Source organism: Mobula birostris, chromosome 3, assembly GCF_030028105.1.
Source record: "Mobula birostris isolate sMobBir1 chromosome 3, sMobBir1.hap1, whole genome shotgun sequence".
Lineage (NCBI taxonomy): Eukaryota > Metazoa > Chordata > Chondrichthyes > Myliobatiformes > Myliobatidae > Mobula > Mobula birostris.
The window spans coordinates 191523844-191551463 of record NC_092372.1 but is presented as its reverse complement, the minus strand read 5'-3'; the positions used below and the strand labels follow the sequence as shown (position 1 = coordinate 191551463).

General features: G+C 41.2%; 1 protein-coding gene and 1 long non-coding RNA gene across 13 annotated transcripts in view; one reads left to right on the top strand and one right to left on the bottom strand.

Annotated features, from left to right (window-relative positions):
- mpp7a (MAGUK p55 scaffold protein 7a) overlaps window positions 1–27620 on the top strand; it is a 515701-nt gene that overhangs the window by 264292 nt on the left and 223789 nt on the right. The window lies entirely within an intron of this gene.
- Window positions 1–27620, bottom strand: part of LOC140195503 (uncharacterized) — a 35968-nt gene that overhangs the window by 891 nt on the left and 7457 nt on the right. The window contains exon 2 of the long non-coding RNA XR_011885490.1: window positions 16416–16568. This is a non-coding gene — a long non-coding RNA (uncharacterized lncRNA). The remainder of the gene's footprint in view (window positions 1–16415; window positions 16569–27620) is intronic.

Here is a 27620-nt window from a genome sequence, read left to right as displayed (position 1 = left end):
AGTTCTGATTGGAGATCTGTGATTGGTGATGTTGAAATCTCTGCAGTATTGTTGATAATGAAAAAGGTTCTCTGGGGCTGCAGCAAAGTACCGATTGGATGGAAAGTTGAACAGAATATTGGTAAATGGAATTTAATGTCATAATGTGTGATGTGATGCACTTTTGAGAAGTCAAGTGAGGGTAAGACACATATAGTTATTGCAACTGACTAAACTGAGCCACACTAAAGCTCTAACTGGAAGCTAAAACTAATTTTTATTCAATACCACAGATCTTCTGGAAGGAATCTAGAATTGTCTCCCAACATGTTTTATACTTTTTTAAATATGAAGATAACAATAGCTATGATTGTCTACTTCAACATTTTGAATGTAGTCAGTTTTAATGCAGAATTACATATTTACATGGAAGCACGTCCCAGCTAGCAGCACTCTTTGAGTATTCTAATACTGATAGCTGGTCCAAGGGCATCTCAGCTCAAACTCCAGACACCCAAAGTAGATCTCTTCTGTTACAGTGTTGAGAGATGGTTCCGCAAATATACAACTAGCCAGAATAATAAGTGACATAACAGACTCTCACAGTATGTGCACTAAGTGGCAAGGTTACACCTTTAACAATGTGTTAGTCCAGGAGATGCCACTGATCTCATTCTGAAATTTTCATCGACCAGTAATTAACATTCATCTATTATCTCCCCCTGCATATTTTCAATGGTACAGAATCAGAATGTCCCACAACCAATGATTGGTTTCAATAGCCTTAGCATACCAGTTATCAGTAAATAGTGAACAGGTTTTATTACCCAAAGATTGATTCTCATTTTAATTAGGTTAGATTAGATGGCCTGTGGCCATCAAACTTTACAACTCCTCCCTTGGAGGGTCAGACACTGAGCCAATAGGCTGGTCCTGGACTTATTTCCTGGCATAATTTACATACTACTATTTAACTATTTATGGTTTTATTGCTATTTAATTATTTATGGTGCAACTGTAACGAAAACCAATTTCCCCCGGGATCAATAAAGTATGACTATGACTATGATTCAACTTTATTGTTATTGTGCCGAGTACAGATACAAAGCCAATGAAATGCAGTTAGCATCTAACCAGAAATGCAAAGAATAGTGTTATTTACAAAAAAACTGCGAATAGAAAGTGCTACAGCACAAAAATATAAAAGTACTGAGACAGTACAATATGGGTGCAATACTGCTTAGTGCTGTGATGTGAGGTTCAGCAGGGTCACAGCCTCAGGGAAGATGCTCTTTCTGTTCCTGCTGGTGCGGGAGCGGAGGCTCCTGTAGCGCCTACCGGATGGGAGGAGAGTAAAAAGTCCATGGTTAGGGTGAGATGCATCCCTGATAATTAGAATCTGCTCTCCATAATTTCATAACTCTAGAATACGGTAGCGTAGTAGTTAGCGAGTCGCTATTACTGCCCTGGGCATTAGAGTTTGATGATCAATATGTAAGTAAGGAGATTTTGTATGTCCTCCCATGGAATGCATGGGTTTTCTCTGAGTGCTGCAGTTTCTTCCCACAGTCCAAAGACTTACTAGGTAGGTTAGTTGGTCACTGTAAATTGTCCCATGATTAGATTTAGGGTTAAATCATGGTTGCTGGGTGACATGTCTGGAAGGACCTATTCTACGCTCGATCTTGAAATAAACAAACCAAAAAATAAATAACTCCGAAGAGAGTAAATGGTAGGGCCCGAAACCAGATTGATGAACAGAGATACAGATAGGTCCAAATCTATTCTCACCTTCAAATCATTTTTTATCAGCCACTCCTTAAAAAATAACTGGCAACTGCTTGTTTTGTGCAAAAACAGATTTTTCCAAATTCCTGAATATTGTATCACTTCTGTTACCCTTACCCAGTTTCCTCAGGCTGTTCATTAAGAGAAAAGAAAGAGTACTTAATTGCAAATAGGTCTTTCAACTGGGTCGAAATCCTGGAATCCCAACCCAGCAGTGTTCTGACAGGACCTTTGTCAGGAATGCTGTTCTTCCAGTTGGCAGGCTGTTCAGCACTACTTTCTGAAGGACAGTTTAGCCTTGTCAGTAAATGTGGACATTGCCTGTAATGCCTTCACTCCCTCCATGAATCTGGTTTGTCCTAAAGCTTTAGATATTCCTATATAGCAGACAAATTAGTAGAAGAAACAGCATTGCTGAACCTTTCATTTCAGTGATTCCCTTCAGTTTACAATCTCTTATGGTAAGCTTCTTCAGAAGAGTAAGATGTGTGGGATACATGGTGACTAGGCTGAATTCAAAACCAATATTTTCAGTAGTAGACAGAATAGTGGTGGATGGTTGTTTTTTGGACTGAAGGTCTGTGACCAGTGGCATATCACAAATGTGAGAGCCAGGTCTTGAGTGGTTTGTGTTGCAAAGCAACACATTTCACATCATATAAGAGTGACAATATACCTGATTCTGATGTATTGTAAGTGATTTGGATGAAGATGTAGCTTGGCTGATTAGTAAGCTCAAAGATGACAAATAAAAAATTGCAGACCTGTGGATAGAGTGGAAGGTCGTCAAAAAATCAGCAGGATATAGTAGACAAACTAGAAATGTGGGCAAATGCCATTAAATCTAGGCAAGTGTGGGGCATTGCACTTTAGAAAATGTAAGAGGAAGGTATACGGTAAATAGCAGAACTCTTAGGAGCATTGATGTATAGAGGGATATTAGGGTCCAAGTGTCTATGTCCCTGAAAGTGGTAATGCAAGTTGATAGGGTAATAAAGAAGGTGTGTTGCATGCATGCTTTCATTGGGTGGGGCATTGAGTATAAAAGTCAGGAAGTCATGATGCAGCTGCATTAAAATGTATGCCTCAGACTTCAGATACAGGATTGAGTCATGTCATCTGCAGAAATTCTTTGATGATTCTGCAAAAGGTGGTTGTATAAAGGGAGGGCAGGAGGATGAATACAGGGCCCTGGTAGAGTACTTTGTCAAATGGTGCAAGCAGAATCATCTGCAGCTCAACAGTAGTAAGACAAAGGAGATAGTGACAAACTTTAGGAAAACTAAGTCTCCCTGTTACTATTGATGGTCATGACATGGATGTGATGAGGACCTTCAAGTACCTGAGAGTGCACCTGGATGACTGACTTGAGTGGAGCACCAACACAGAGGCTGTGTACAAGAAGGGCCAGAGTTACCTCTGCTTCCTGAAGAGACTGAGATTCTTTGGAGTATGCAGGCCTCTCCTTCACATGTTCTAACAGTCTGTTGTCACCAGTACAATCTGCTGTGCAGCAGTGTGCTGTGAGAATGGCATCAGACTCAATAACATGATTAGAAAGGCTGGCTCTGTTATAGGAGTCAAACTAGACACTCTGGAAGCTGTGATAGAACAAAGGTCTCTACTGAAAATCCTGACAATTCTGGGCAATGTTTCACAGCCTCTGCATGCCATCATGGCTGAACAGAGAAGCACTTTTAGTAATAGACTAATTGCACTGCTCCAAAGAGCGCTATATGAGGTCATTCTTACCCTCGGCCATCAGGCTCTATAATGACTCAACCTATAGCCGGAGATGACTCCCTTCTGTTAGACTGTTTGAAGTAACTTATTTTTTATTCTTTCTTACTCCTCTTCTAATATTTGTATATCTGTGCGCTTGTAATACTACTGTGATACACTAATTTCCTTTGGGATCAATAAACTATCTATATAACTAAGCAACACACACAAAATGCTGGAGGAACTCAGCAGGCCAGGCCACATTTATGGAAAAGAGTACAATCGACATTTTGGGCCAAGACCCTTCATCAGGCAGGTCTATCTATCTAAACTTTGATCAGGCCACATTTGAAGTAATATGAGCATTTCTAGTTGTCACATTACAGGAAGGATGTGGTGGCTTTGGAAAAGGTGGAGGTGAGATTTAGCAGAATGTTACCTGGATTAGAGAATGTTCCCAGAGACTTGGATGGCTCAGGGACAGGAATGGCTACTTCAAGTGGCGGGTTTTAGATGTTTCAGAAAGGACAGAGAGGGAGGTAGAAGAGGGGGCATGGCACTGTTGATCAGAGATAGTGTCATGGCTGCAGAAAAGGTGGACGCCATGGAGGGATTGTCTACGGAGTCTCTGTGGGTGGAGGTTAGGAACAGGAAGGGGTCAGTAACCTTACTGGGTGTTTTTTATTGGGCGCCTAATAGTAACAGGGATTGGAGGAGCAGATTGGGAAACAGATCCTGGAAAGGTGTAATAATAACAGAGTTGTTGTGATGGGAGATTTTAACTCCCCAAATATTGATTGGAATCTCCCTAGAGCAAGGGGTTTAGATGGGGTGCAGTTTGTTAAGTGTGTTCAGGAAGGTTTCTTGACACAATATGTCGATAAGCCTACAAGAGGAGAGGCTGTACTGGATTTGGTATCAGGAAATGAACCTGGTCAGGTGTCAGATCTCTCAGTGGGAGAGCATTTTGGAAATAGTGATCATAATTCTATCTCCTTTGCAATAGCATTGGAGAGAGATAAGAACAGACAAGTTAGAAAAGCATTTAATTGGAGTAAAGGGAATTATGAGGCTATCAAGCAGGAAATTGGAGGCTTAAATTGGAAACAGATGTTCTCAGGGAAAAGTACGGAAGAAGTGTGACAAATATTCAGGGGATATTTGTGTGGAGTTCTGCATAGGTTTGTTCCAATGAGACAGGGAAGTTATGGTAGGGTACAGGAATCATGGTGTACAAAGGCTGTAATAAATCTAGTCAGGAAGAAAAGAAAAGCTTACAGAAGGTTCAAAGAGTTAGGTAGTGTTAGAGATCAAGAAGATTATAAGGCTAATAGGAAGGAGCTTAAGAAGGAAATTAGGAGAGCCAGAAGGAGCCGTGAGAGGGCCTGGGCAGGTAGGATTAAGGAAAATCCCGAGGCATTCTACAAGTATGTGAAGAGCAAGAGGGGTAAGACGTGAAAGAATAGGACCTATCAAGTGTGACAGTGGGAATGTATGTATGGAACCGGAGGAAATAGCAAAGGTACTTAATGAGTACTTTACTTCAGTATTCACTATAGAAAAGGATCTAGGTGATTGTAGTGATAACTTGCAGCAGACTAAAAAGCTTGAGCATGTAGCTATTAAGAAAGAGGATGTGCTGGAGCTTTTGGAAAGCATCCAGTTGGATAAGTCACCGGGACTGGATGAGATGTACCCCAGGCTACTGTTGGAGGTGAGGAAGGAGATTGCTGAGCCTCTGGCAATGAGCTTTCCATCATCAATGGGGATGGGAGAGGTTCCGGAGGATTGGAGGGTTGCGGATGTTGTTCCTTTATTCAGGAAAGGGAGTAGAAATAGCCCAGGAAATTATAGACCAGTAAGTCTTACCTCAGTGGTTGGTAAGTTGATGGAGAAGATCCTGAGAGACAGGATTTATGAACATTTGGAGAGGTATAATATGTTTAGGAGTAGTCAGCATGGCTTTGTCAAGGGCAGGTCATGACTTACAAGCCTGATTGAATTTTTTGAGGATGTGACTAAACACATTGATGAAGGAAGAGCAGTAGATGTAGTGTATATGGATTTCAGCAAAGCATTTGATAAGGTACCCCATGCAAAGCTTATTGAGAAAGTAAGGAGGCATGGGATCCAAGGAGACATTGCTTTGTGGATCCAGAACTGGCTTGCCCACAGAAGGCAAAGAGTGGTTGTAGACAGTCATATTCTGCATGGAGGTCTGTCACCATTGGAGTGCCTCAGGGATCTGTTCTGGGACCCTTACTCTTTGTAATTTTTATAGATGACCTGGATGAGGAAGTGGAGGGATGGGTTAATAAGTTTGCTGATGATTGAAGGTGTTGTGGATAGTGTGGAGGGCTGTCAGAATTTACAGCGGGACATTGACAGGATGCAAAACTGGGCTGAGAAGTGGCAGATGGAGTTCAACCCAGATAAGTGTGAAGTGGTTCATTTTGGTAGGTCAAATACTATGGCAGAATATAGTAGGCACATAGGAGATGTCAGGAGTAAATTTTTTACTCAGAGAGTGGTGAGTGAGTGGAATGGGCTGTCGGCAAGGATGGTGGAAGCGGATGCGATAGGATCTTTTAGGAGACTTCTAGATAGGTACATGGGCTTAGCAAAATAGAGGGCTATAGGTAAGCCTAGTAATTTCTAAGGTAGGGACATGTTCGGCACAACTCTGTGGGTCGAAGGGCCTGTATTGTGCTGTAGGTTTTCTATGTTCTATGCTTTAAGATACTTTGAACAATACACTTCCTGCCTCTCTTCTTGCAAGATGATTGTTGACCTCAGTGACAGAAAATATTTCATATACAGTTGAAGTCAGAATTTTACATACACCTTAGCCAAATACATTTAAACTCAGTTTTTCACAATTCCTGACATTTAATCCTAGAAAACACACATCAAATTTGCTGGTTAGGATCAGTACTTTATTTTAAGAATGTGAAATGTCAGAATAGTAGTAGAGAGAATGATTTATTTCAGCTTTTATTTTTTTCATTACTCTCCCAGTGGGTCAGAAGTTTACATACACTTGTTTAGTATTTGGTAGCATTGCCTCGAAATTGTTTAGCTTGGGTCAAACGTTTTGGGTGGCTTTCCACAAGCTTCTCACAGTAAGTTGCTGGAATTTTGTTCCATTTCTTCCGATAGAACTGGTGTAACTGAGTCAGGTTTGTACGCCTCCTTGCTGTCACATGCTTTTTCAGTTCTGCCCACAAATCTTCTATTGGATTGAGGTCAGAAAATGATGTCAAGTCTGGTTCGTCGTTGGGAACAATTTCCAAATGCCTGAAGGTACCACGTTCATCTGTACAAACAATAATATGCAAGTATAAACACCATGGGACCACACAGCTGTCATACTGCTCAGGAATGGGAAGCATTCTGTCTCCTAGAGATGAACGTACTTTGTCGCGAAAGGTGCAAATCAATCCCAGAACAACAGCAAAGGACCTTGTGAAGATGCTGGAGGAAACAGGTAGACAAGTATCTATGTCCACAGTAAAACAAGTCCTGTATCCACATAACCTGAAAAGCTGCTCGGCAAGGAAGAAGCCACTGCTCCAAAACCGCCATAAAAAAGCCAGGCTACAGTTTGCAAGTGCATATGGGGACGAAGATCTTACTTTTTGGAGAAATGTCCTCTGGTCTGATGAAACAAAAATTGAACTGTTTGACCATAATGGCCATTGTTATGTTTGGAGGAAAAAGGGTGAGGCTTGCAAGCCGAAGAACACCATCCCAACCGTGAAGCATGGGGGTGGCAGCATCATGTTGTGGGGGTGCTTTGCTGCAGGAGGGACTGGTGCACTTCACAAAATAAATGGCATCATGAGGAAGGAAAATTATGTGGCTATATTGAAGCAATATCTCAAGACATCAGCCAGGAAGTTAAAGCTTGGTCGTAAATGGGTCTTCCAAATGGACAATGACCCCAAGCATATCTTCAAAGTTGAGGCAAAATTGCTTAAGGACAACAAATTCAAGGTATTGGAGTGGCCCTCATAAAGCCCTGACCTCAATCCGATAGAAGATTTGTGGGCAGAACTGAAAAAGCGTGTGCGAGCAAGGAGGTCTACAAACCTGACTCAGTTACACCAGTTCTGTCTGGAGGAATGGAACAAAATTCCAGTAACTTACTGTGAGAAGCTCGTGGAAGGCTACCCAAAACGTTTGACCCAAGTTAAACAATTTCAAGACAATGCTACCAAATACTAACAAAGTGTATGCAAACTTCTGACCCACTGGGAAAGTGATGAAAGAAATAAAAGCTGAAATAAATCATTCTCTCTACTATTATTCTGACATTTCACATTCTTAAAATAAAGTAGTGATCCTAACTGACCTAAGACAGGGAATGTTTTCTAGGATTAAGTGTCAGGAATAGTGAAAAACTGAGTGTAAATGTATTTGGCTAAGTTGTATGTAAACTTCTGACTTAACTGTAGCTGTTTTTCAGCTGCAACAACTGAAAAGGCATTTCTCCACATCTTGAAATCTGAGATTGATCCAAGAGCCCAGGTCAGTCACTTGGGCTGCCAAATACATTAACACCTGACTGCATGATGAACTGATCTGCAAATTTTGTGGATTTAAAATTGGTGCAAGTACAACAATATTGTAAGATTTATGAAAACCACCTGATATACTCAGAAACATGAAAAATATTTGAAGAGCCAGCTAACCTTTGTACCTAGGATCTGTAGTTCGTGTTTCATGAATCCTTTTTGAATTGATTTTTTTTTAAATGTGCTTTTCCAAACTGCTTGAGCACAGAATGATTACTGTTTCTGACAAGGGTCATCCATCACAGCTTTAGGTTTTTCTTGTGCAGTATACTATTCCAAACTTAAAGTATAAGCATTTCTCAAGAAGGTTTGAAGGATATCGTAGGGCATTTTTTTTTGCTAGTATTTGGGTCTGTTTAGTTATTTGTTCCAGTCTGTGTAATCTGGATACATAATGACTGTGACTCGTGGAGTTGCTGTATGTTTCACAGCAGTCTGGAGTCCTGTCTACCCTTGATTAGTCCAATCACTTCAATGATATTTCCAATTTAAAATAAAACAGTAATTTGTTCTAGGACAAATTTAATTGTATCTGAGTTTAGACAGAGATACCAATTCGCAGACAGTAGCTTTGCGTGTGTGCGTGTGTACGTGTGTGCGCATGTGTGTGTGTGTGTAAAATCCACAATTTCATGAACATCACTGCCACGTTAATTTTAATTGCAATTTAAGTGCAATTTGTTTTAGCTTGTTATGGAATGCAAATTGATCAGAAGATATTGAAACCGAAGCATGTATTGCAAAGGTTATAATATAGTTAATGTGTTTGAACTGTTGAAGTTACGGCTGTGTACTTTCTCTGAGTGTTCGTTAATTGTTTTTTTTAAATTTCTAATGGTTCCTGGAAAAAATAATCTTGAGTTTTTGTTTTGTTTTCCAGTATGCTACGTTCTACTAATATTAAGTCATAAAATAAAAGACGCAAAAGTGCATTGCCCGGAGCACTATGTACAGGGTATAACATTGAGTCACCTTTTGGAATCACAGAGAATGAAAAACATAGACTGCAAAAGCAACAACAGAAAATGGTGAAAACATTCAGCAGGTTAGGCAGCATTTGTGGAAAGAAGAACAAAGTTAATGCTTCAGTCATAGAGAGATCCTGTCTGAGATACTGAAGTGCTGTAGTTTTTGATGGACTTTAGATCAGGGTTTCTGTGGGGGAGGGGCTTTTGCTATTGCTTGCATGGTGGTATGGTGGGGGTGGGGGTTCAGTGCTTCTGGCACAAGTGGGGGGAGGGGAGGGTCAGTGCTGCTGCCGCCTGTGCGTGAGAGGGGCTGGGGGGCTTTGGGGTTCTGATGTTTACATCATTCATTGTTTGGGGTTTCTTGTTTTGTGGATTTCTGAACAGTAAGAATTTCAGGTTGTATACTATATACATTCTCTGATATTAAATTGAACCATTTTAACTGGCAAAGAAAGCAGAAGTATACTTTCAAGATGCAGAGAAGAAAGTGTGGAAAGTCAATAGGTAACAGGTTGCTAAATAGGGTTAGGTTAGGGTTACTGTTGTTAAAGAGGCAGTTCAAGAATAATAAAGAAGTGTAATGTTTTGCAAATAGCATAGCAGGGCATGCTGATGGATAGCAGGATAAAATTCCTGAGCTAATCAACTTATTCCTAGTTCTGAAGAAAGACTTTCCACATGAAACATTGCCATTATTTCTCTTCTCACAGATTCTGCCTGACCTTAGATGTTACCAGTATTTAGTTCGCGTTTCAACTTCAGTTAAAAAAAATTGTAAAAATCAATCAAATTGTTTCTTTTAAATTTGTGAAATTTCAGTTAAAGATGACAGGTATTCTTCTCTGAAGATTGTTAGTGTATGTGCTAAGTTTTTATAGCAGTATTCCATTTCTCTTGTATGTAGGCTCAATGCAACAAACTTTATAAAGCAGGTAGTTATTTCTTGAAAACTTGCTGTCTTCTCAGCTGATATGAATTGTTTAGGTTCAGTCATTGATTACCAATTAAATTTCTCCAAGTAATACTTTGATATAGCAATGTGGCCCATTTTTAAGACTTTGGCACTACACACCCAACCGCAGTTTCTTTGAAGGGTACATTAGTTGTAATATGTTTTGTGGCTAGTGGCCATTTACCTACACAACACATAAAAGATTCATTTGGGTTTTACCAAACTCGCACTCTAAATTACCCATCTGCTCATAAATCTTGAACTCTTTACAAACCTGCAGAATAAGCATTTAATAACGTTAGTGAAAAAAATTGTTAATCTGACAACAAGAAACAGTGGGGTCATATGGTAGTTATCAACATTCATCTGCCAAATATTTTGAGTCACTTTGCATTAGTGCTCTTGTGAAAACTGTAAATTATACCTGGAAAACTTTTCAGGATAATCCATTTATTTTTGAAATTTGGATGCCATTATGCATTCATTATACATTTTCTTTTACTTAGTGATTAGAATATTTAATGTTTTAGGTTTTATTTTGTTATATTTTTCTCACTGGCCCTCTTCTTTGGTTTTCAAAGTATTAATGCTCTGGTGAACTTGCAGGTTTCATAATGGGCAGGCATATTTCTAGACATATTTATAGCATGATTTTGACAACCATTGCATGATGTGACCACATCTGGTTGGTCTTATTGAAGGCTAAGCTACTTTTTGATCCCCGAATGACATGCTTTTCCTGGTACTGCACATCGTAAGTGTCGATAACAGCTATACCTAGCAAGTTGATTAAAATGGTGAAGTGCCACAGACATAAAACATGAGCCCATAATTAAGAAAGCTGATTTCCCTAGGGTGACTAATGCCAAGACAGGGTCTTTCCACAGCATGTTGTATTCCCTGAAGGAAACTATGAAGACTTGCATACCTCAATCCTACAATTTACTGTGCTCTGGAAGGTGGTCTGATCCTTGTACTCCTTTGCTCCTATTTAAGCCTTGCTCCTACCTTCGCCTGGGTCAGCTGACATGGTGGGATAATAACATTGAGTATAATGTGGATTTTCAATTAATCCCTGTAACTCTTTATGATGTTGCATTTAACACACAGTTTTTGCTTATTAGATTAAATACCAATAACTTGTGGCTTGAACTTGGATGGTATTTGTGCAAAATGAGCTGCCAGTCTCATTTTTAGGTTGTAGTATTCTCTGTGTTCTCCTTCTGTGATGACTGTTTTTAGGTTGTGGTTGACTACATGCTTGAAGTTTCTTTATACTTTTAGCTCCTGATCTTCCAGATGTTCAGGAACCTTGCATCTCAATGAAGTCAACTGAATAGTTGAAGACATAATTACTTCCATTTAGGGAGTTGTTCTACCAGATGTGAAGGCTGTTTTCTCATGTATCCATTCAGCTGACTTGGAAATGTGTCACCATCCCATCGTCTCTGGGTTTAACTATTGAAATATACCAAAGACTAAAAAGACTGCTGCAGTTAAGGATGGTGGCCACACACAACCTTAACAAAATTAGGAATGACGGGAAAATTCAATGACACCTACATTGTCAAAAATGAATAACTGGGCACCCAGAAGTAACGTGAAAACATTAAATCACCTCAGATGCTGGAGGGTAACTAACAGGTGTTGGCATTACAGTGCTCCTGCTACTCTTGGTGATAGAAGCCTTGGGTTTAATAGTAGCCCAGCCTTTGGCCCAACCTGGTAGCAACAGCTTTCAGAACTATGTGAACTTCTGTAGATGTACTGTTACTAGACTATTCTCGTCCAATGTATATTTGGTATCCTCCTTTTTCAAAGTTGAGAGTAAATTTATTTTCTTCTAGGCATTTACAAGGGGAAAAGACACATTTTCTGTGATACAGAACCATCTTTGGAAGAGTTGAACTTGGTTGATAAAATAATGAAGGGATATTGTACTGCTTCAAAGCGATGCATAGATAACTTAGGGTGGCAAAATAGAATGCATGAGCTTTAAGAAACAAATCTGAAAACTTAAAAGGGACGTGGTTTAAAATGCCGGAGGAAATCAGCAGGCCAGGCAGCATCTATGGAAAAAAGTACAATCTATGTTTGGGCCTAAACCTTTCGGCAGTACCGGAGAAAAATATTTGAGTAGATTTATAAGGTGGCGGGATGGGAGAGAGAAACACGAGGTGATAGGTGAAGCTGGGAGGGGGAAGAATAAAGTAAAGAGCTGGGAAGTTGATTGGCGAAATAGATACAAGGCCAGAGAAGGTAGAGTTTGATAGGAAAGGACAGAAGGTCATTGAAGAAAGAAAAGGGGGTAAAGAGCACCAGAGGGAGACGATGAACAGGCCAGGAGATAAGGTGAGAGAGGGAAAAGGGGATGGGGAATGGTGAAGGGAAGGCATTACTGGAAGTTCAAGAAATCAATATTCATGCCATCAGGTTGGAGTCCACCCAGGCGGAATATAAGATGTTTTTCCTCCAAATTGAGCGTGGCCTCATCATGACAGTAAGGAGGCCATGGATGGACATAGCAGAATGGGAATGGGAAGTGGAATTAAAATGGATGGCTACTTGGAGATTTTGCTTCTTCTGCTGGATGGAGCATAGGTGCTCGGCAAAGTGGTCTCCCAATCTACGTCGTGTCTCACTGGTATACAGGAGGCCATACCGGGAGCACCAGACACAGTATATGACCCCAACAGATTCACTGATGAAGTGTCAGCTCACCTGGAAAGATAGTTCGGGGCCCTGAATGATAGTGAGGGAGGAGGTGTAGGGGCAGTTGCAGCACTTGTTCCGCTTGCAAGGATAAGTGCCAGGAGGGAGATCAGTGGGAAGGGACGAATGGACAAGGGAGTTGTATAGGGAGCGATCCCTGAAGAAAGTGGGGTTAGGAAAAGATGTGCTTGGTGGTGGGATCCCGTTGGAGATTATTTGAAGTTCCGGAGAATTATGTACTGGATGCAGAGCTGGTGGGGTGGTAGGTGAGGGCAGGAGGTACCCTATCCCTGGTAGGGTGGCAGGCGGATGGAGTAAGAGCAGACATGCGTGAAATAGAAGAGATACGGTTGAAGGCAGCGTTGATGATGAAAGAAAGGAAGCTCCTTTCTTTGAAAAAGGAGGACATCTCCTTTGTTCTGGAAAGAAAAAGCCTCATACTGAGAAGATGTGGCAGAGATGGAGGAATTGAGAGAAGGGGATTGTGTTTTTACAAGTTACAGGGTGGGTAGAGGTATAGTCTAGGTAGCTGTAAGAGTCCATGGGTTTATAATAGGCATCAGTAGTTCAGCTATCTCTAAAGACAGACAGTGAGATTGAGAAAGGGGAGGGAGGTGTTGGAAATGGATCAGGTAAACTTGAGGGCAGGGTGGAAGTTGGAGGCAAAGTTGATGAAGTCGACAGCTTAACATAGCTACAGGAAGCAGCACCAATGCAGTAAGGAAAAGGTGGGAGACGGACACCAGTGTAAGCTTGGAACATAGAATGTTCCACGTAGCCAATAAAAAAGCAGGCATAGCTGGGACTCACGCAAGTGCTCATGGCTTCACCTTTTGTTTGAAGGAAGTGGGAAGAGCCAAAGGAGAATTGTTTATGATTTAAACGTCAATTTTTTTTCGAATATTCTGTAGAATATAGGCCCACGATGTTCTGCCAAAACAAGGAAGTTAGTAATCAAATGGACATCTAACTAATCCCTTTTGCCTAAATAATGTTCATATCCTTCCATTTTCCTCAGATTCATGTGCCTGTCTAAATGTCTTTTCAAAGTCCCCAATGTAAACATATTATTAGAAGAACATATTATCAGAAACATTAAATCCAGATGAAGGTTCTTGACCCGAAACGTCAGTTGTCCATTTCCATCCACAAATAGTGTCTGATCCGCTGAGTTCCTGTAGCATCTTGATTGCATAATCTTGCAAAATTCTCTCAGTTGGGTGATTGTTTTTTGATAAAATGTCATCTAAGACTGATGCACTAGAAGAGTTTCAGGAAGATATGTTAACTTGGATTGAAGATTAATTATTAAATTGAAGATGGTCAGAATGAACAGGCCTTTTTCAGGCAGACAAGATGAAACTTGCATTGTGCCCCAAAGTTATTTACATACATAAAACAAACATGGCAAAATTTCAGGGTGTGAGGTATCCAAGTTGGACACAAGTAATGGGAGGAAGAGCATATTGCTCGGAGATGCTTTGGATTCTGCAACTGGTTGAATTCGTGGGTGAAGACTTGCAAATAGATTTTATTGTGGGAAAGCCTCCTGTAATTATCATGAAGACGATTTTAGGTAATCTTGTGCATAAATTTCAAAACTTAGTAGCTAAGCGCAGCAAATGATTCGGAATGGAAACTGTAAATTTGCCATAGAAATTAGATCTGCATTGTTTAGAATAACAAGGAAGGAATAATTTTATCAAAGCGTCTGAGATCCTGCGGGGAGGGGGCATGAAATGGTAGATGTCAAAATATTTCCATCAGTAGGAAAATGATAAGCAATTGGACATGGGTACAAGAATAACAGGTGGCCATTTAAAACTTGAGTGCAGAGCATGGGAATTCCCTGAAATTCTCTGTCCCTGCGGGTTTTGGAGTCTGAATTGTTGATGCTATTTTACGTCGAGGTGGATAGTCTTTTGAATGATCAGGGAATTGTGGGCTATAGGAAACTAGCACAGAAGAGGAGATTGGAGACAGGTTTGCCATGATCACATTGAATGGCAGGGCTGGTTTGAGGCTCCTACTTTTATTTTCATAAGTTTTTGTTTTATTTTAGAGATACTGCACGGTAATAGGCCCTTCCGGCCCACCAAGCCCGTTACACCCATGTGACCCATTAACCAACTAACCTGTACGTCTTTGGAATGCGGAGGAAACCAGAGCACCTGAAGGAAACATGGGCCTGGGAAGAATGTACAAGCTCCTTACAGGCAATAGTGCAATTGAACTCAAGTTGCTGGAGCTGTAATAGCATTACGCTAATTGATGCCTTTTGTGTTCTAAGTGAATATGAAAAACATAAATATGTGGGAGCTTATCGATATCAATCTTCAGAGGATAGATTAGTGGATTTAAAATGATGAGAAACTGAGACCGAAGACACTCTGTCGTTATTTTCTGTATTTGGCCAGGGCATTTTACTCCTTAAAAATGCGGTGTTGGCTTTTATATCTAAATATGTATTTAGTATACATGCTGTCATGCGTGGTATGTGAATTACAGTGCCTGCTTTGTGATGTGAGGTTATAAAATCCAAGAGTTTTATTTTCTGGAATTAAACTAGTTAAGCAGCGATTTGATGGATTTAGGACATGAAGGAAAAATACCTTCTGGCAATTCAAGAAAAATTAATTCTGATTTGACAGACTAAGGCCATGGGACAAAGCCAAAAAATTCCAGCAAGATTTTTTGAGAGAGGAATTAGGAACCAGACAAAGAAAGATGGTGTATTGAAATACCTAATTGAGATATTTGGTGCTAAGCCAATTGTTACAAGTTTCAGATTGCTAAGCTTTTGTTAACAATGATGTGGGGTAAAGATGATTGAGAACATAATTTTATGAAATAGGGAGCAAGTTCATGAGTCTGCAGTGCCATTCAATAAGATTGTCATCATGGACCTGATAGGTAGTGGGCTGTGCCGCCTAGTATGATTAAGATCATGGCGGACTTTTTTTAAATCTCTAACATATTTTTGGTATTTAGAATAACGTTAAAGGTCAGCTATGGCATCGCGTAGAAGAAAAGATAAAAGATAGAAGGGCTTAATATCAAAGGTTCAAAAGTACAATTCAATGTCAGAGAAATGTATACAGTATACATCTTGAAATGCTTTTTCTTCGCACCCATCCACGAAAACATAGGAGTGCCCCAAAGAATGAACAACAGTCAAATGTTAGAACCCCAAAGTCCCCCCTCCCACCCTGCTCATAAGCTGTAGCAAGCAAAGATCCCCCACCCCCCCCCCACTGGCAAAAGATAAGCATTGGCACCCACCACCAAGCGCTCAAGCGTGAGCAAAGCAACAGCAAGGACACAGACTTGCAGTTACCCCAAAGGCTTCGCGTTTCACCCGGCATTCAATATACCACAGTCAGTCAGTGTCTGTGTGTGTGTGTGTGTGTCTGTCTGTCTCTCTCTCTCTCTCTCTCTCTCTCTCTCTCTCTCTCTCTCTCTCTCTCTCTCTCTCTCACACTCACACTCTCATATATACACACACACACACACACACACACACACACACACACACACACCTCCATTTTCGCATGGAGACATAAGAAACAACTTGCTGGTTTACGATGCTAGAAGTCTGCCACGTTGCTTTTTTTCCAGCTCTGTGCCCAAAGATCATGATCACGAGTCTCTGAGCACACAGCTGCAGATGTTCTGACTCCCCCGATGACACACACCATCTCCTGTCATGACACTGACCCTCAATCCGCCCATCTTCAGAGTCCCGAGATCGTAGGTTTCCAAAGCTGAGCCGAACAACAACGGCTGGTTATGAAACCCTGAGAGCGGGCCCCATACCCATAAAGGACCATGGTCAGTGTGTAAGTCCAGGTCAGGGTCTTCAAAAGAATCCTGAAAAGGAAAAATAAAGATATTAAAGAGGAAATAGAGCTGATTCCGAAGGTGTAAGCAAAGGAGTTGCCGTTTAATGCCATCATTACTCCGCTCTGCCTCCTTCTAGTACCTTAGAATTGTATATCTTTGCTGTAGGTTCCTGCCCCCTTAGCATCTGGACCTGCTTTGAAACTTTTCTTCAAATTGTCAGGTCCCCTATCGTGGCTAAAACTGGACAGTGTTCAATGTGTGTCTTGACCACCTTACTCTCTTCCCATGCTTTTTTCAAGGATAGGACAATGTACTCCAAGGTCTATTTGAGTTGCTAAGTGACATATTTCCATTGAATGTTCCTGCGATGCATTTTGCAATGTTCTTACTAGTTCAAGTTTACTGGCATTCAACCAAACCCATGTATCCAGCTCAATGAACCATGTTTCTTCTGGGGCTAAGGTGCAAAGCATAGTAAATGTAGTCACACACAGCACAAATAGTTATGATACAGTACAATGCAGTAATATTAGCACAAGGCATGGCCTGAAGATCGATGGTGCACGGGATGTTGTCTTGGAGTCATGTCTCTGTAAGAATGAGCACTCAACAGTTCCTCATCACGTGCTTGATCAGTTGCAGATGAAGGTAATCCAGTTTGTTTTCTTGGGAGCGAACACTGGAGAACAGTATTGATGGGAGAGCCGGCCTGCAAGGGTAGCCTTATAGCCTAGCTCGGATTCCTGTGCACTTGCGGCACTTCTGTTTTCTCTTACACTGCTTCCGGTGCCTCCTCCCCTTTGTGGCCATATCAGTCAACGCCGTGGTATGAGGACCTGGGCCAAGCAATAAGCAAGGCAATGCAGCTCTTCTGCTTCAGTCTCCCTACTACATTACAGATATAATACAAATACACAGTGCCACGTGCCTAGCTAATGATAATTCGCTGTGATAAAGGATACATTTCTTGTAGTCCTATCACAAACAAGAGAAAATCTGCAGATGCTGGAAATCCAAGCCTGACTTGCTGAGTTCCTCCATCATTTGTGTGTGTTGCTTTCCTGTAGTCCTGTAATTGAGTCATAGAATTATGCAGCTGAGACGCAATCCCTTCAAGTTGCCATGTCTATGCCCGTGTTTTTTCCCTGCCTTCTGTGCATTGTCTATTTAACCGTCTTTCTAAATGTATTTAATTCCATCTCCTTCTCTGGCAGTGTCTACCAGTTAGCAACCACTTTGTGTGTGTGTGTAAAAAAAAACAAAACTTATTACCCAGCAGAGCTTTGTCTGTTTTAAGTAACCTTAAGGTTCATACGAGGATTATTTATCTCACTATATATGCACCAGGAGAAAATGAATTTTCAGGCATCACTTGATTTGAATCATTGATACTGTATATTAAACAGAGTTTGTTCATTTAATTCGTCGTCATAAATGAATTTAAAGATTGTGAAAATAATTTTGTTTGAATAATATAGAAAATTTTTCAGTTAAATATTTAGTAAGTCAGTATATTTGAAATCCTCAGGACATGCAAACAATTTAGAAGTCAAATAAATACATTTTAATTACACTACTGTATTTGTAATCTCACAAGTGACACAAATAGTTAACTTTCACTTCAAACTGTCTATTGTTGATGCTGAGCACATTATAAATAATCATCTCGTCCACAAAAGAAATGTGATACTCTTTATTTAAAAAAAAACCACAGCTGGAAAATATACGGAGGTCAAAATAATCTGTCTAGCAGAACATTGACACTACGTTTCCATACTTGATGTTTTTCTTTTTTTTTTGCAGAAATACAATATCGCTGTTTAATCTGTTATAATCCACTTTTCCATATGTATGCTTGGTTATTTAAACCTTTGACTGACAATATAATGCCATTTTCTTGCGTAGCTTGATGCCAGTGAACTACTTGTACTCTCCAGAGAAACTTTCTCAAATGAATAGTCTGTCCAGGCTTCTATGGCAGAGTTTTTACAAGATTCCATTTTAAATTCATTGTTGCAATGTTTTCTTTTATAAAAGGATTCTTTGGAGATTGTAAATTTGTTCTTTGGGTGAAGTTCAATTGATATTCCAAAAGGTGTTGATAAGTTAACAGATATGGTTGGGCCCCTTTCAATGATTTCTGACGTCCCTGACTTTGAAATTTCATTTTTTACATCGGGAATTTCCATGCACTTCCCAAGAATGACTTCAGTTATAAGATCAACAGATGTATCTGTTCCTTCAATTTTCCATGATCAGCATATTCTGTATGTCTTGCCTTTTCCTAACACAGTACTTGTGACCTCTTAAGTACTCCAGGACTTTGTCATTGGTCATTTTTGCTTATTGAATATTTCTTAGCTCAGGTGTGTTTCTGTGAGAGTCAGGTATTTCAGGTGCTGGAAGCAGATTTCTGCTTTGGCTCCTTCAACCAAAAAAAAATTAAAAAGCTGATTTATGTCCATGTGTGGCTCAAAGGTTTACAACCTTTCCTTGTATAGTTCCATAGGAACATGGCTTTATATTGTAAATTCTATTACTGTTTGCACAGGTGAAAGAGAAGAGTCTTCAGATGAGCAGATGATCTGAGTAGATAAAACAGAATTTCATTGTGTAGTCACTTTTAAAGGCATGCGAAGTTAGGAGCACAAATCCTTGCACGGTGATTCCTGAAAGAACACTTCAGTGAAGGGATGTTGTAAAAAGCATATAATTTTCTGTGGCATTGCTCAAATTAAGGTAAAAAAAATGGATACCATTACATTTTAATTACCAATTTGCATTCAAAATTGACTAAAGAAAAGGATTAGTTTTAAAAAAGAACAACTACCAAAGAAGTTAGTGAAACTAAAACCTAATAAATCCCAAGGGCCTGATGATTTGTAAGTCTTGTGCTAAAGGTGACCATAATATGACTAAAAATTCTACAGATTCTAATTGATCCTGTGGACTTGAAGGTACTATGTGATCCTACTCTTTAAGGAAGAAGAGGAGCTTCTTCAGCAGTAGGAAAATGCCGAAATATATGATGAAAATAATTATAGGATCAGACATGGATTTATGAAAATAAAATTGTGAGAGACTTGGCAACAGCTATTCTTAGAAATCGTGCTTAGTAGATGGAGAACTGCTGAATGAGGGATATTTTGATCTTCAGAAGTCTTTCTACAAGGTCCCATGCAGGAGGTCAACTAACAAGGTTGGAGCATCCACATTTGGGGGTAATGTGCTGACATGGATTGATGACAGTTATCAAGTAGAAAGATAAATGTGGAAATAAATGGAACCTTCTCAGATTGGCAGGTCATGATTAGTGGGGTACTGAGGGTGTCAATGCTGGGCCCACTATTCAAGATATAGAGTGGCATGCAAAAGTTTGGGCACCCCAAGAGATTTGTACTCTCAGGTAACTTTTACCAAGGTCTCAGACCTTAATTAGCTTGTTAGGGCTATGGCTTGTTCACAATCATCATTAGGAAAGGCCAGGTGATGCAAATTTCAAAGCTTTATAAATACCGTGACTCCTCAAACCTTGTCCCAACAATCAGCAGTCATGGGCTCCTCTAAGCAGCTGCCTAGCACTCTGAAAATTAAAATAAATGATGCCCACAAAGCAGGAGAAGGCTATAAGAAGAGTGCAAAATGTTTTCAAGTAGCCATTTCCTCAGTTCGTTATGTAATTAAGAAATGGCAGTTAACAGGAATGGTGGAGGTCAAGTTGAGGTCTGGAAGACCAAGAAAACTTTCCGAGAGAACTGCTGGTAGGATTGCTAGAAAGGCAAATCAAAACCCCCGTTTGACTGAAGAAGACTTTCAGGAAGATTTAGCAGACTCTGGAGTGGTGGTGCACTGTTCCACTGTGCAGCGAAATATGACATTCATGGAAGAGTTATCAGCAGAAAACCTTTCCTGCGTCCTCACCTCAAAATTCAGTGTCAGAAGTTTGTAAAGGAACATCTAAACAAGCCTGATGCATTTTGGAAACAAATCCTGTGGACTGATGAAGTTAAAATAGAACTTTTTGGCTGCAATGGGCAAAGGTATGTTTGGAGGAAAAAAAAGTGCAGAATTTCATGAAAATAACACCTCTCCAACTGTTGAGCACGGGGGTGGATCGATCACGCTTTGGGCTTGTGTTGCAGCCAGAGGCACGGGGAACATTTACTGGTAGAGGGAAGAATGAATTCAATTAAATACAGGTCGACCTTCTATAACCCGGCACCATTGGGAGCTGAGGAGTGCCGGATTAGTGAAAATGTTGAGTTACAGAAGGATCACATTAAGCAATAGCTAACTGCCTCATCATACCTTTATAATGTCAAAGTATTCCAAGGGTCATTTAATGTCAGAGATATGTATACAATATACATCCTGAAATGCTTTTTCTTCGCAACCATCTTTAAAAATAGAGGAGTACCCCAAAGAATGAACGACAGTTAAATGGTAGAACCCCTAAGTTCCCCTCCCCCCCGCGCGTAAGCAGCAACGAGCAACAACTCCCCCTCCCCACTGGCAAAATATAAAGCACACCCACTACCAGCGCTCAAGCGTGAGCTAAGCAATAGCAAAGACACAGACTTGCAGTTACCCCAAAAACTACATTGCACTCGCAGTTACTGAGGGAATCCTCGTTAGTTTCTTTTCCTCTGCTTAGTAATATGCTTAAATTCAGCGGGTCACCACGTCTGATCTGAGGTCGTAGGCAGAAGAGAATGGAGCGCTGGCTGGGTGACACAGATTATCAAGGAACCAGATTACAGGTAGTCAGATTAGTGAAGGTCAACCTGTACCAGCAAATTCTGGAAACAAACATCACACCATCTGTAAAAAAGCTGAAGATGTAAAGAGAATGGCTTCAACAACAGGATAATGATCCTAAACACACCTCAAAATCCACAATGGACTGCCTCAAGAGGCGCGAGCTGAAGGTTTTGCCATGGCCCTCACAGTCCCCTGACCTAAACATCATCGAAAATCTGTGGATAGACCTCAAAAGAGCAGAGCATGCAAGACTGCCAAGAACCTCACAGAACTAGAAGCCTTTTGCAAAGAAGAATGGGCGAAAATCCCCCAAACAAGAATTGAAAGACTCTTAGCTGCCTACAGAAAGCATTTATAAGCTGTGGTATTTGCCAAAGGGGGTGTTACTGACCATGCAGGGTGCCCAAACTTTTGCTTCGGGCCCTTTTCCTTTTTTGTTATTTTGAAACTGTAAAAGATGGAAATAAAAAAGTAATCTTGCTTAAAATATTAAAGAAGTGTGTCATCTTTAACTTTATTCCTTTTGGAAATCAGGTCATCTTTTACTCGCTCAGCTATTCATAGTAACAGAAATTTTGACTGAGAGTGCCCAAACTTTGGTATGCCACTGTACACCAGCATCTGAGCTGGGGGAAGAACATACCAAGTGCACCCACCCTGCACATTCTCTCTTAACCCCCCCCCCTCCACCCCACCCAATCCCATCAGGCAGTGTCCCAACTTGCATTTCATCACTTAACTATCTGCAAGATTCCAAAGCATGAAGGCACAAAGTCCCATCCTCAAGGACAGCTTCTATCCCACTGTTATAAGACTAGTGGATAGTCTCCATTACGATGTGACCTTGTTGTGGCCTTGTACCCTATTGCCTTGCCTGCACTACACTGTCTCTATAATTGGCACTTTTTTTCCTGCATTCTGTTATTGCTTTCCCTTGTACTACCTCAATGCACTTTTTTAATGCAATATTCTGCAAGAACAGTATGCAAGACAAGTTTTTCCACTGTACCTCTGTATTTATGATAATAATAAACCAATTCACCTCTTTGTTTATACCTTAAATCCAGGATTGTAAGAAAGGGGGAGGATGTTAAGAGTGTTTAAAGGCATATAGACAAGTTAAGTGAATGGGCAAGAAAATAGTACATAATATATAATATGGCAAGTGTGAGTTTATTCACTTTGGTGCAGAGAACAGAAAAACTTTTTTAACGGCCAGGTCAGCGACATCCCGGATTGAGTAAAAACATTCTTAATTGGGAGGGTGAGCAGCCAGAGGTTGCGATTCACGACGATGTTCCCGAGCACATGTGAGCTTGCACACGTCTTTTGCTACTAGTGGACAAAGGAATTTGAAGTGTGCACAATAGGTCACCCCCTACCTTATTGGCATGTTAAGTATATTTCATGATCGTACACAATCACATTTCTTTTTCTGGTTTCTGATGTGGACAGCATTTGACAGCATGGAGTTTGCGAATATTTGTATGCAGATTTTAGCACTGTTTTTATTGATGAAATATTCAGTGTGCACATGTTGTTGTCACTGGGGAAAAAATTGCACACCACAAGATCTTTGCACACACTGGTCACTACAAATTAGAGGGAACATTGATTCATGTCTGTACCCATGACTTGGGTAGGTTGGATGACACTGTCCTGCAAAGTGAGTTCAGGAATTAGGTGCTAATTTAAAGGACAGGATTCCTACGGTTGTGATCTCAGAATTGTTACCGTGCCACGTGCTGGAGAGGATATATGGCTATGGAGTTGGTATAGGAGGGAGGGTTTCAGATTTTTGGATCATTGGGCTCTCTTGCAGGGAAGGTGGGACCCTATACAGAAGGGATGGTTTGCACCTGAACTGGAGGGGAACTAATAACCGAGCAGGAAGGCTTGGGAGTGCTGCACGGGGGTGGGGGGAGGCTTGAATTAGAGTTGCAAGGGATGGGAACCGGAGTACCCAAACACATAATAGAGTGGTGAAAGATGTTGTAAAGCCTATGTACAAAGTCAGGAATTGAAAGCTGGGATTCTTTTTTTGAGCTGTGTATATTTCAATGCAGGGAGTATTGTAGGAAAGGCGGATGAGATTAGGGCATGGATCATCATATGGAATTATGACATTGTAGCCATTAGTGAGACTTGGTTGCAGGAGGGGCAGGACTGTCAACTCAATGTTCCAGAGTGCCATTGTTTTATATGTGACAGAGCGGGAGGGATTAGAGGGTGAGGGGTGGCATTCCTAGTCACAGAAAATGTCACAGCAGTACTTAGGGCAGACTGGAGAGTTCATCTATTGAGGCTTTATGGGGAGAATTGAGGAATAAGAAAGGTATGATCCCATTAATTGTTATATTAAAATTGACTGCTAAACCGTCTGCAAGATATAGAAGCACAAATTTGTAGCGAGGTCGCGGACTGTTGCAAGAAATATAAGGTTGTGACAGTAGGTGATTTTAAGTTTCCACATATTGACTGGGACCCATATATTGTCAAAGGAGTTTGCCAAATGTGTTGAGGAAAGTTTCCTTAATCAGTACATAGAAGTCCAAATGAGAGAGTGCACGATACTGGATCTGCAATTAGAGAGTGAGACAGGGCAGGTGACAGAAGTTTGTGTTAATTACATACCTCATGGATATCTTATGAGGATGATGTAATGGTCTTGCGGAGGTCACATGATGTAATTTTCCCGCCGATGTGAGATCACGTGATGACCTGTTCTCACCAGGTATGTAAGTGTAGACCCCTGGTGACGCAGTAGGTTTTCCAGTTAGAATGTCAACTAGATACTCCGATCCGCTGCGTATTTGCCTTATGACGCAATTTTGATTTAAAATGGAGTTTTACGTTCTATTGTAAGGTACAAAAGTGTTGGGCCAGCAGGTTAACCAATTGCTGCCAGGTTTGTTGATGTATCTTTTCAGTAATATTGGCGAGTGAAGGCGGGAACCTGAAGGAGTTCGGCGGTTTTGGATAGGATCGACCATTATTGAATTTGTTCAAGAAAGAGTGATCTGCAGGAGATAGCCTCTGCTAAAAGCAGCAGAAAAGGCTGTGCAGTATCTAGTATCCAGAGGGAAAGGTCAGTGCCTTTAAACCGTTTTATTTCCGTCGTCGTGAATCCTGCGGGAAAGGCAGGTTCTGGCTGGGATTGGCAGTGACGTGTCTTCGAGGAATTCTTTACTTCAGTAAAGTCTCTCCTAATTGTATGAATCTCTTAGACTTCCGAATTTACTATTCTAAGAACTGTGTTTGAATTTACTACTTTAAGAACTGTTTTCGCGTTTATCGCTTTAAGAACTGGTACTGAGTGGCAGTTTGTTAAATGGCTGCATAGCAGTTTACTTCCGGTTAAGATCTTCGTTTGTTTATTTTTTTATATATAATGAGCAGAGTTTAATAAATGTTTGATTGTTTTTATAAAACCTGACTCAATTCTATATTCATTGTTGTTGGTCACGTGACAGTGTAGAGGAATATCTTTTGCATCTAGTGACCACAATGTTATCAGTTTTAAGGTAAATATGCAAAAAAAATAGGTGTCATCCACTGGTTGAGATTCTAAATTGGAGAAAGGCCAATTTTGATGGTATCAGAAAGAATCTGATAAGTGTGGATTGCGACAGGTTGTTTTCTGGCAGAGGTGTACTTGATAAATGGAAGGTCTTGAAAAGGGTTAATTTTTGAAAGTACAGAGTCTGTATCTTCCTGTCAGAATGAAAGGTGTGGATAACAGGTGTAGGGAACTTTGGTTTTCAAGAGATATTGAAGCCCTGGTTAAGAAAAAGGAAGTGCAGAGCAGGTATAGGCAGGCAGAAACAAATGAGTTTCTTCAGTATAAGAAATGCAAGAGAACACCAAAGAAGGAAATCAGTAGCAGACGAGGTGAAGGAGAATCCTACAGATATATTAAAAGCAAAAGGATAGCAAGGGGCAAAATTGATCCCCTGGATTATCAGAGTGTTATGCGTGGAGCTGAAAGTGATGGGGAAGATCTTCAATGGATTTTTTTTGCATCTGTATTTACCCTGGAGGTGGACACAGAATTTAGATGTGAGCCAATGTAGCAGGGAGGTCATGGATCCCATACAGATTAGAGGAGCAGGTGTTTGCTGTTTTGAGACAAATTAAGGTTGCTAAATCCCCAGTACCTGACAATGTGTTAGGCACATTGAGCCCAAGGCTGTCAGACACATTTGGCCCTCATTAGGCACATTAGGCCCTCAGACCCAGTGGGAGGCTAGTACAGAAATTGCGGGGGCCCTAGCAGGGATATTTAAAACGTCCTTAGCCATGATTGAAGTACCAGAAGATTGGAAGATAGAGAGTGGTTGTAGAGGGTTGCTTCTCTGACTGGAAGGCTATTTCTAGTGGTGCGCCGCAGATATTAGTGCTGGGTCCGTTGTTTCGTCATCTATATCAACGATCTGGATGATGTGGCAAAATGGATCAGCAGATTGGCGGATGACACCAAGATTGGTGGCGCAGTTGACAGTGAGAAAGGTTATCTTGGCTTGCAGTGGGATCTGCATTAGCTGGAAAAATGGGCAAATATTGTGTGCGGTTCTGGTCACCCACCTATAGGAAAGACGTAAATAAGATTGAAAGAGTGCAGAGAAAATTTACAAGGATGTTGTCCAGACTTGAGGACCTGAGTTATAGGGAAAGTTGGAATAAGTTAGGACTTTATTCCCTAATTTATGAGGGGAGATTTGATGGAGGTATACAGAATTATGAGGGCATAGACAGAATAAATCTGCAGATGCTGGAAATCCAAGCAACATACAAAATTCTGAAGGAACTCAGCAGGCCTAGCAGCATCTATGGAAAAGAGTACAGTCAATGTTTCGGGCCGAGACTCTTCATCAGGATTGGGAAAAAAGATGAGGAATCAAAGTAAGAAAGTGGGGGGGGGGGAAGAGGGGAGAAAGAACCACAAGGTGATAGGTGAAACTGGGTTTGGGAGGGAGGGGTGAAGTAAAGAGCTGGGAGATTGATTGGTGAAAGAGATACAGGGCTGGAGAAGAGGGGATCTGATTGAAAAGGACAGAAGGCCATGGAACAAAGAAAAAGAGGAAGAACACCAGAGGGAGGCCTGATAGGCAGGTAAGGAGATGAGGTGAGAGAGGGAAATGGGCAGTGGTGAAATGGGGGAGGGGTGGCTTTACAAGAAGTTCAAGAAATTGATGTTTATGCCATCAGGTTGGAGGCTACCCAGACAGAATATAAAGTGTTGCTCCTACCTGAGTGAGGCCTCATTGTGACAGTAGAGGAGGCCATAGATTGACATGTTGGATTGGGAATGAGGAGTGGAATTAAAATGGGTGGGCACTGGGAGATCCCTCTTTTTCTGGTAGGTGTTCAGCGAAGCAGTCTCCCAATCTGCATCGTGTCTCCCCAGTATACAGGAGGTCACACTGGGGGCACCAGATACGGTAGATCAGGGGTCCCCAACCTTTTTGGCACCGTAGACCGGTTTAATATTGACAATATTCTTGCGGACCGGCCGATGGGGGTGGGGGGGGGTGTTCAAGTTCAACAGTGCATGACAGGGAATGAGGAAAGGAGCAGCTGACTCATGTCGTTTCAAATCACCAAATCATATTGTTTCCGCACGGCCCGGTAGCACATGCTCGCGGCCCAGTGGTTGGGGACCACTGCAGTAGATGACCCCAACAGACTCACAGTTGAAGTGTCACCTTGCCTGGAAGGACTGTTGGGGTGCTGAATGGTAGTGAGGGAGGAGGTGTAGCACTTGCTCCGCTTGCAAAGATAAGTGACAGAAGGGAGATCGGGGGAAGGACGAATGGTCAAGAGAGTTGCTTAAGGAGCGACCCCTGTGGAAAACAGAAAGTGGGAGAGGAGGTGCAGAGAGGGAAAGATGTGCTTGGTGGTGGGACCCCGATGGAAATGGAGGAAGTTATGGAGAATTATGTGCTGGACGCAGAGGCTGGTGGGGTGGTAGGTGAGGACAAGGGAAACCCTATTCCTAGAGGGGTGGCGGGAGGATGGGGTGAGGGCAGACATATGTGAAATGGAAGAGCTGCGGTTGAGGGCAGCGTTGCTGCTGGGAGAAGGGAAGCCCCTTTCTTTGAAGAAGGAGGACATCTCCTTAGTTCTGGAATGGAAAATCTCATTCTCTTGTTTGCATTTACGTTGTCTATACCCCTCATAATTTTGTATACCTCTATCAAATTATCCCTCTTAAGTTAAGGAATAAAGTCCTAACTTATTTTTCACTTTGTGGCGAGAGTGTGGAACAAGGTGCCAGCACAAGTGGTGGATGGGGGGTCGATTTCAACATTTAAGAGA